This window comes from Phascolarctos cinereus, unplaced genomic scaffold, assembly GCF_003287225.1.
Source record: "Phascolarctos cinereus isolate Bilbo 61053 unplaced genomic scaffold, phaCin_HiC Scaffold_4;HRSCAF=312, whole genome shotgun sequence".
NCBI lineage: Eukaryota > Metazoa > Chordata > Mammalia > Diprotodontia > Phascolarctidae > Phascolarctos > Phascolarctos cinereus.
In genome coordinates this window covers 681,478,498-681,487,734 of record NW_027555847.1, presented here as the reverse complement: position 1 = coordinate 681,487,734, position 9,237 = coordinate 681,478,498, and the positions used below count along the sequence as shown (strand labels likewise).

The 9,237-nt window shown below is 41.5% G+C and overlaps 2 protein-coding genes across 3 annotated transcripts in view; one reads left to right on the top strand and one right to left on the bottom strand.

Moving 5' to 3' along the window:
* The window catches only part of LOC110204393 (mucin-16-like), a 148,936-nt gene that overhangs the window by 41,865 nt on the left and 97,834 nt on the right, over positions 1 to 9,237 (top strand). The window lies entirely within an intron of this gene.
* The window catches only part of LOC110203896 (mucin-16-like), a 162,953-nt gene continuing 155,730 nt past the window's right edge, over positions 2,015 to 9,237 (bottom strand). The window contains exon 17 of one of the 2 annotated variants that reach the window (XM_078154193.1): positions 2,015 to 2,541. The gene's annotated coding sequence lies outside the window, so the exon portion shown is untranslated. Of the gene's footprint in view, positions 2,542 to 2,707; positions 5,696 to 9,237 lie in introns of those variants that run through there. The other variant, XM_078154191.1, reaches the window with a different exon arrangement.

The window sequence follows — 9,237 nt, the reverse complement described above, 5'->3', positions numbered from 1 at the left end:
AAGCTCCTACCACATGCTAGTCACTGTGCTAAGCTCTGGGGATACAGAGGCAAAAGACAGCCCCTGCCCTCCAGGAGCTTACAACCTAATGGAGACAACAAGCAAACAAATATGTACTAAGAAGCTCTGTGCAGAATAAGCAGGACATAATTAACAGAGGGAAGGCACTAAAGTTAAGAGACTGGGAAAGGCTTCCTGTAAAAGATGAGATTTTGGTTGGCACTTAAAAGGAAGCCAGGGAGGCTAGTAAGGTGGAGTGGAGGAAGGACATCCTTTGCAGGGATCGGCACAGCAGAGAAAATGCCTGTAATTGGGAGGTGGAGGGTCTGGTGGGTGGACCACCCAGGAAAATGGTATAGTTATCAGGGACTGAAGGATCGAGGTTTTTTAGTTTTAGTTTTTTGTTTTTAGGATGGGAAAAACAAAGGCATGTTTGTAGGCAGTAGGGAAGGAGTCAGGAGGGAGTGGTTGAAAATAAGTGAAAGAGTGGGGACAACAGAGCCGCTCTTTGGAGTTGTTCTTCAAGTTTGGGTTCAGTGAAAGGGCTGCACTTGAGGATCTAGAGGGTTACATGTGGCTTCAAGGCCATAGCTTCCCCACCTCTGTGTGTAAACATTAGTGGAAAGAATGATTACTTGGTTCTCCGTATCTGTGAGGGGCAAAGTTGGTAAGGGCTTGGGAGAGCAGAAATTCTTGTCTTCTATTCCAGCCTTGAGAGAGGATTCATCAGGACTCCAGGCCCTTTTCATTCAGAGTGCTTTGGAGGGAAAGAAAGATTTGGGGAAGAAGGAGCAACGAAGAGCAGGCGGCTCCATGACATATCACTGATTTTCAGCTTGCTGCAATAAAGACTTTGGTGACTTTCTACCTGGGTAAGATAGTTGAGATGGATTGCTCCCAGTGGTAGGACCCATTCATTCTATGTATTTACTGGTATATTCTAATGTGTAGAATTTCTCTAATTTCTGTTTGCTATTGATCTGGATAAATGGGCTTATTCCCTAGATTCACTCTGTGATGGGCATTGTAAAACTGGCATTTGGTGGGTAGGAAGTAAAGCCTCTAGATATAGCTTGAGGCAGTCCTTCCCTATTCAGAGATAGTGACCAGGAAAGCAGCTTGAATTTATAAACCATTTTCCCTAGACTAACACTGTTTGTGTTATTTGCAGAGAGATAGAATTCTAGTCTAGTATTCCTCTTTGAGGGTAACTAGATGGCACAGTGAATAAAATGGCAGTCCTGGAGTCAGGAAGCTTCATCCTTCTGAGTTCAAATCTGTCTTCAGACACTTGCTAGCTGTGTGACTCTGGGCAAGTCACTTAACTCACTTTGCCTCAGTTTCCTCATCTGTAAAAGGAGCTGGATAAGGCAATGGCAAACGAAGAGTCAGACACGACTGAAATGACTGGACAGCAACAGTGTGCCAAGTACTGTCCGTCACGTTGACATTGACTACCATGGACCTTTGCAATTGACCTGAGTTTTGTTGCCTCTCCATTTCAACTTTATTTACACTGTTACAGTTATTGTGGGTATGGTTCTTTTGGCTCCACTTTCTTCCCTCTGTGTCATTTTCCATATTTCTCTGAATTAATTCTTCATGTTTGTCATTCCTTGTGGGTCAGTAACATTCTATTTCTTTCTTAGCAGATGGTGGCAGCGCAGTGGACAGAACCCTGGGCCCGGAGTGAGGAAGATCTAAAGTCAAACCTGGCCTCAGATACAGCCTGCTGTGTGACCCTAGGCAAGTAACTTCACCTCTGTCTGCCTCAGTTTCCTTAAGTGTAAAATGGGGATAATAATAGCACCTACCTCCCAGGGTTGCTGTGAGGATAAAATGTGATAATAATTGTAAAACACTTAGCACAGTGCCTGGCACATACTAGGTATTTCATAAATGCTTGTGTCCTTCCTCTTACATGAAAGGTCACCAGAAAAGATACTCCAGGTTCTAGATAATCTTGGGATCCGCAGCCATTCAAAACAATAAATCATAAGCCCCCACCAATGTCTTTACTCTTTCTTAGTTTTATTTTCTTAATTATATTGATGTTTTGTTTTTATAGTACATTTGGGATTACCCCCACTCTGTGATGGGTCTCTTGTAACAAAGTAAACAATGAAGTAAAACTTAATACAGTGACTACATGAAGAGTGTGCACAACATTGTACATCTGCAATATCCTTCTTTATTAAAAAAAATAGAAACCGATTTTCTCTTCCTCCCATCTCTCAACCCATTGAAAAAATAGAAACAAACAATGAATTCCTTGTAACAAATATGCTTAGTTAAACAAAACAAATTCCCTCATTCCGGGGAATCATGAATGGTCTAAATTTTCCTCTGACCTCCCAGCTTTGTGTCCCCTGAGGGAAGGTGACAAGGGCAAGCCATGTTCTATCTGTGCCAGTACAAGGCGACTCCCACCTTCTGCTGTCAGCCTGATCTCCCAGCTGGAATGTGGAGAACCTCTAGTGCAAAAAGATCAACTTTTCTTTTGACCCTCATCAGGCCTTCCATCTCTTGCTGTGCCTGTCCCTGGAGGAAAGAGGAAGAGGAAAGTTGGTGGGACTTTCTTCTGCTGCTTCACCCTGTTGTGCCTCATCTCCAAAGGAGAGAAGTAGTGCACAGGGCCTTCCATCTGACCATGTACCTTCCATTTCATGCTGCCCTTGTCTTTCGCCCGATCCGCATCATCCTTAGGGAAGAAGAGAAGCACCTTCCACTCAGTGAGGAACATTCTCACACCTCATCATACCTTACACATCCTAGTAATTCTGAATCCTTGTGGGTCATCATCCAAACCCCCCAGTTCCTTATTCTCGTCCTTCTCGACCCTCCCACTCCAAAGTTCCAACCAAATACCATCCTCCAGAGGCAGCTAGGTGGCACAGTGGATAGAGTACTGCTCCTAGATTTAGGAGGACCTGAGTTCAAATGCGGCCTCAGATACATAACATTTACTAGCTGTGTGACCTAGGCAAGTCACTTGACCCCATGGCCTAGCCAAAAAGAAAAACAAAAAACCCCATCCTCTACTTCCAGAATACCTGTTCCATAAGCAATAAACTTCCTTCTTCCTAATTGCTTTTCTTTTCCCACTCCTTCCATCTTCTGTCTATTACAGAAACCTGACTTCTTAATGGCGACATAGCCTCCCTGCCCACCCTTTCCAGTATTGGCTGTATCTTCATTCATTCCCCTTGGCTCCCTCATCAAGTTGGGGGTTCTGGAATACTTCTTGCTCCCTATTGACCTTTCTAGGTTCCCTCCCTACCTCCATCACTCAGTAACCTCTCCTCTTTTGGGGTTCATACTCTTCATCTCTGCTACCCGATCAAAATCCTGGTAGCTCTTATCTACAGACATCCCCTTCTTTCTGAAATAGGTTTGGTACGTGGCTCACAATTTTCTCTCTTCCACAACTTCTGCCCTCCTATTAGGGGACTTCAGCATACATACTGATGCTCCCTTCGATACTCTAACCACTCAGTTCCTCAACCTACTCACGTCCCATGAGCTACTCCACCCTACTTCAGCCACACACAAAAAATAATCTTACCCCTGATCTTGCCATCACCCAAAAATGCACCACCACTGTGTTTTAGAATCTCCTTATCTGATCATGATCTATTCATTTTCCACCTCTTCCTCTGTCTTCTTTTCTTAAATCCTGTTCTTTGTCCATACTGTGACCTTCAATCCCTTGACACCTCAGTTGTATCCTAGACCATCTTTCCTGTACAAGCCACTCTCTCTTCCTTTGCTCATCTTCACCTCTTGGTGAACCAATTCAACTCCACATTGTCCTCATCTCTTCAGTCCTTAGCCCCCTTATCATTTCAACAATTGTGAAAGGCCCAACCTTGGATCATTCTCATCATCCACCAATTTTCACCTTTACTTCTACACACGTGTTGCTTAATGAAGGTGGAGAAAATCATCACAACCATTCTGACTGGGTCCAGGACACATTTATGTTACATAACCTTGACTGGGCTCTCCCTGGTTTTAGGCAATCCTACTATACCTTCCTTATCAACTCACTATCCCACTCTCCACAACAACTCTTCCAAACCTTTTCATCCTCCTTCCCCCTTCTTAGCTGAGAACCTTGTCTCATATTTTATAGAAAAAATTGAGGCCATTCACTGAGAGCTCCTTCTTCTTCTCTCTTCCTTATTTTCTATCACTCAGGTACCTTGACGTCACGTTCTTCTCCTTCACCCTTGTCCTGCATGATGAAGTGGCCTTGCTCCTTACCAAAGCTAACCCCTCTACTTGTTCAAGAGATCTCATTCCATCCTGTCTCCAACAGATTGCTACCTCTGTCAATTCCCACTCATTCATTTATTTTCTCATTCCCTACTGCTAGCAAACACGTCCAGGTCTCTCCCATTTTGAACAAAAAAAACCCCTCACTGGATCCTTCCATTCCTGCTAATTAACATCCTGTTTCTCTTCTGCCCTTTGTGTCTAAACTCCTTGAGAAGGCCATCTACAAGAGGAGCGTCCAGTTTCTCTCCTTTTACTTTCCTTTTAACCCCTTACAATCCTGCTTATGACCTCATCATCCTATCAGAGCTGCTTTCTCCAGAGTTACTGATGGTCTTTTAATTGCCAAGCTCAATGGCCTTTTCTCAGTCCTTATTCTCCTTGACCTCTCTGCAGCCTTTGACACTGTTAATCGTTCTCTCTTTCCTAATATTCTCTTTTCTCTAGGTTTTTGGGACACCACTCTCTCTTGATTCTCTTCCTAAATATCTGACCTTTTCAGTCCTCTTTGTTGGATCCTCTCTAGTCCACACCGTCTAAACTGACCTCCAATCTTGAATGTCCAGTTGCCTGTCAGACAGCTCAACCTAGATGTCCAGTAGATATATTGAACATGTGTAGAACAGAACTCATTATTCCACACCCCGAACCTTCCCCGTCTCCACAACCTTCCCTATTAGTATAGAACAGTGGGGTCAAATTCATACCAGGCCATAATGGTACATAACGATCCTTGCATGTTGCCTATTGATCTAGAAAACCAAATATTAATAGTTATCATGTTTTGTTGTTTTAAAATTTACTTTGTTGGGGTGTAGCCAAGATGGCAGAGTGACAGCAGTGACTTGCTTGAGCTCTCCTCCAAATCCCTCCAAATACTCATAAAAAAAATGGTTCTAAACAAATTCTGAAGCAGCAGAACCCACAAAAAGACAGAGTGAAACGAATTTCTAGCCCAAGACAACCTGGATGATTGATCAGAAAGGTGTATCACGCCTGGCTGGGAGCACAACGCAGCATGGCGTGGGCGCGCATGCCACAGCGAACCTGGAGCAGGCCTCAGAGGGCTGAATCTCAGGCAGCTGTGGAGGTTTCCAGACTCAATCCACCAATGCCAAAGACAACTTAGAAGGTCAGTGGGAAAAGTCTGTTCCTGTCACTGCTGAGAAAGGAAGGCGGGGTTTCAGCTCCCATTCCCCAAGAGCATGTCCCGGGGGAGGGGGGGCAGCTGCTTCCTGAGCTTCCAGCCCACAGACTTAGGGGCAATCCAGTGGCTGATCAGAGAGGGATTGCAGGGATCTCTTTGCCAGTGCCGAGGCAGGAATCTCTTGCTTTGCCTGTGTTTGGATCTGGGTCACAGTTCTGGGCGGCGGTGCTGGGTTGAGGAGGAGTTCTGGTGTGGTGGAGCTTGTAGTGGCTGTGGAGAGAAACCCCTCCTCACAGTTACGGGACAGAAAGGAGTACTTGTAGTCACAGGCCAGAAAAGGAGTAAACACCTCGCCCCTTATCATACCACCTTGGAAGAACTGAAAATTTACAGGTCCCTACAAGTATCTCTGAAAACAGCTGTACAAACCCCGAAGCTTGGACAGTACATTCTCCACATTGGAAGCAGATTCGTACCTTAACAAAGAGTTTAAAACTCAAGTAATTGGTTGGGATCATGAGCAAGCAGCGCAAAAAGAGTCAGACTATATTATCTTACTTTGGTGAAAAAGAAGATCAAAATATACAACCAGAAGAAGACAACAAAGTCAAAGCTCCTACATCCAAAGCCTCCAAGAAAAATATGAATCAGTCCCAGGCCTTGGAAGAGCTCAAAAGGGATCTTGAGAAGCAAGTAAGGGAAGTAGAGGAAAAACTGAGAGTGATGCAAGAAAATCATGAAAAAACAAGTCAACAAGGAGACCCCAAAAAATACTGAAGAAAATAACACCTTAAAAAATAGCCTAACCCAAATGGCAAAAGAGGTCCAAAAAGCCAATGAGGAGAAGAATGCCCTAAAAAGCAAAATTGGCCAAATGGAAAAGGAAGTCCAAAAGCTTACTGAAGAAAATACTTCCTTAAAAATTAGAATAGAGCAATTGGAAGATAGTGACTTTATGAGAAATCACGACACAGTAGAACAAATCCAAAAGAATGAAAAATTAGAAAACAATGTGAAATATCTCATTGGAAAAACAACTGACCTGGAAAATAGATCCAGGAGAGAGAATTTAAAAATTATTGGACTATCTGAAAGCCATGATCAAAAAAGAGCCTAGACATCATCTTTCAAGAAATTATCAAGGAAAACTGCCCTGATATATTAGAACCAGAGGGCAAAATAGAAATTGAAAGAATCCACAGATCTCCTCCTGAAAGAGATCCCCAAAGGAAAACTCCTAGGAATATTATAGCCAAATTCCAGAGTTCCCAGGTCAAGGAGAAAATATTACAAGCTGCCAGAAGGAAACAGTTCAAGTACTGTGGAAACACAATCAGGATAACACAAGATTTAGCAGCTTCTACATTAAAGGACCCCAGGGCATGGAATATAATATTCTGGAGGGCAAAGGAGATAGGATTACAACCAAGAATCACCTACCCAGCAAAACTGAGTATAATCCTTCAGGGGAAAAAATGGTCATTCAGTGAAATAGAGGACTTTCAAGCATTCTTGATGAAAAGACCAGAGCTGAATAGAAAATTTGACTTTCAAATACAGGACTCAAGTGGAACATGAAGAGGTAAACAGGAAAGAGAAATCATAAGAGACTTATTAAGATTGAACTGTTTACATTCCTGCATGGAAAGATGATATTTATAACTCATGAGACCTTTGTCAGTATTAGGGTAGTTGGAGGAAAAAAATTATATGTATGTATATATAGATAGATAGATAGAGGGCACAGGGTGAGTTGAAGATTAAGGGGTCATATCTGGAGAATAAAATTAAGGGATGAGAGAGGATTATATAGGAAAGAAAAAGGGAGAGGTAGAATGGGGTAAATTATCTCACAAAAAAAAAACAGAAAAGAAAAGTCTCTTACAGTGGAGGGGAAACGGGGAAGGTGAGAGGGAATGAGTGAATCTTATTCTCATAGGATTTGGCTTAAGGAGGGAATAACATACACATTCAATTGGGTATGGAAATCTGTCTTACCCTACAGGAAAATAGGGGGAGAAGGGGACAAGAGAGCAGGGGATGATAGAGAGGAGGGCAGATTGGGAAAGGGGTAATCAGAAGTAAATACTTCTGAGGAGGACAGGGTCAAAAGAAAGAATAGAATAAATGGGAGGGCAGGATAGGATTAAGGGAAATAGAGTTAGTTTTTCACAACATGTCTCCTATGGACGTGTTTTGCATAACTTCACATGTACAACCTATATTGAGTTGCTTGCCTTTTCAGTGAGGGTGGGTAGGGAGGGAGGAACAGAGAAAATTTGAAACCTGAAGTTTTAAAAACGTATGTCTAAAAAAAAATGTTTTCACATGCTGCTGGGAAATAAGAAATACAGGAAATGGGGTACAGAAGTCTATCCTGCCCTACAGGAAAATAGAAGGGGAAGGGGATAAGAGAAGGGGAGAGAGGTAGAAGAGAGGACAGACTAGGGGAAGGGATATTCAGAATGCATGCCATCTTGGGTTGGGGGAGGCGCGAGATGGGGTGAAAATTTGGAACTCAAAAACTTGTGGAAGTGAATGTTGAAAACTAAAAATAAATAAATAAATAGTTTGAAAGACAAAAAAAATAGTTGAATAGGAAGTTTTTATATGAAAAAAATGTATTTATCCCCCCCAAAAAAAAATTTACTTTGTTAAATTTTTCCAGTTACATTTGGATCTGGTTCAAGCCAAACCCAAGAGTGTTGTGGGCTGCAGCTATCCCAGCATGTTTGACACCTCTGGAGTAGAGGGCATCACCATCCCTCCAATCTCTCAAGCTCCCAACCTAAGAGTTATCTTGGACCCTTCCCTATCTCTCACCTCCACATGCAAGCTGTTGCCAAGACATGTCGATTTTACTTTTGCAACATCTCTTAATATGGCCCATTCTCTCCTTAGCGCCTTAGCTTTCTTAATTATTTTCTGTTTATCCTCCATATAGCTTATTTATATATATGTGTATCCCTAGCATTTAGCACTGTGCCTGGCACTTAGAAGGTATTTGATAAATATTTATTGACTGACTAGTACTAGTGATCATAGTTCTTTCTTATCAATCATAGCTTTCAAAATTGTTTGTCTTTACAGTGTTGTTACTATTCTATAAAATGTTTTCCTGTTTCTGCTCACTTCATTTTTCATCAGTTTATAAAAGTCTGTGAAACTGATGCTTTATATATTGATGTTTTAATATCAATTGTTCCTCTGGTTCTGCTCACTAAGTTCTGTGTCAGTTCATAGAAATCTTTCCATGGCTCTTTGAAATCATCTGTTTTCTCATTTATGACAGTCCAGGAGTATTCCAGTACATTTATGTATCATAACTGATTAAGCTATCCCTCAGTAATAGAAAGAATTTGGTAGGGTCCTTTCTTTTGCTATTTTTGCAGATAGTTTATGTCATATTAGAATTAATTGTCCTGTGAATGTTTGATAGAATTCTCTTGTGAATCCATCTAGTCCTGGCATTATTTTTCTTTGGAAGCTCATCTATGACCTGTTCAATTTCTTCCTCTGAAATTGGGCTGTTTAAAGTTTCTACTTCTTGTTCTGTCAATTTGGGTATTTTATATTTTTGTAAATATTATTTATTTTGTTAAAGTTGCCAGTTTTGTTGGCATATGGTTGGGCAAAATATTTCTAAGAATATTCTTTCTTTCATTCTTCTTTGTGAGAAATACTCCTTTTTCATTTTTGGTACTGGTAATTTGATTCTCCTCTTGTTCTTAATCAAATTAGCAAATGATTAATCTATTTTTACATAGCTCTTAGTTTTATTTATTAATTCAATTTTTTGCTTTCAATTTTGT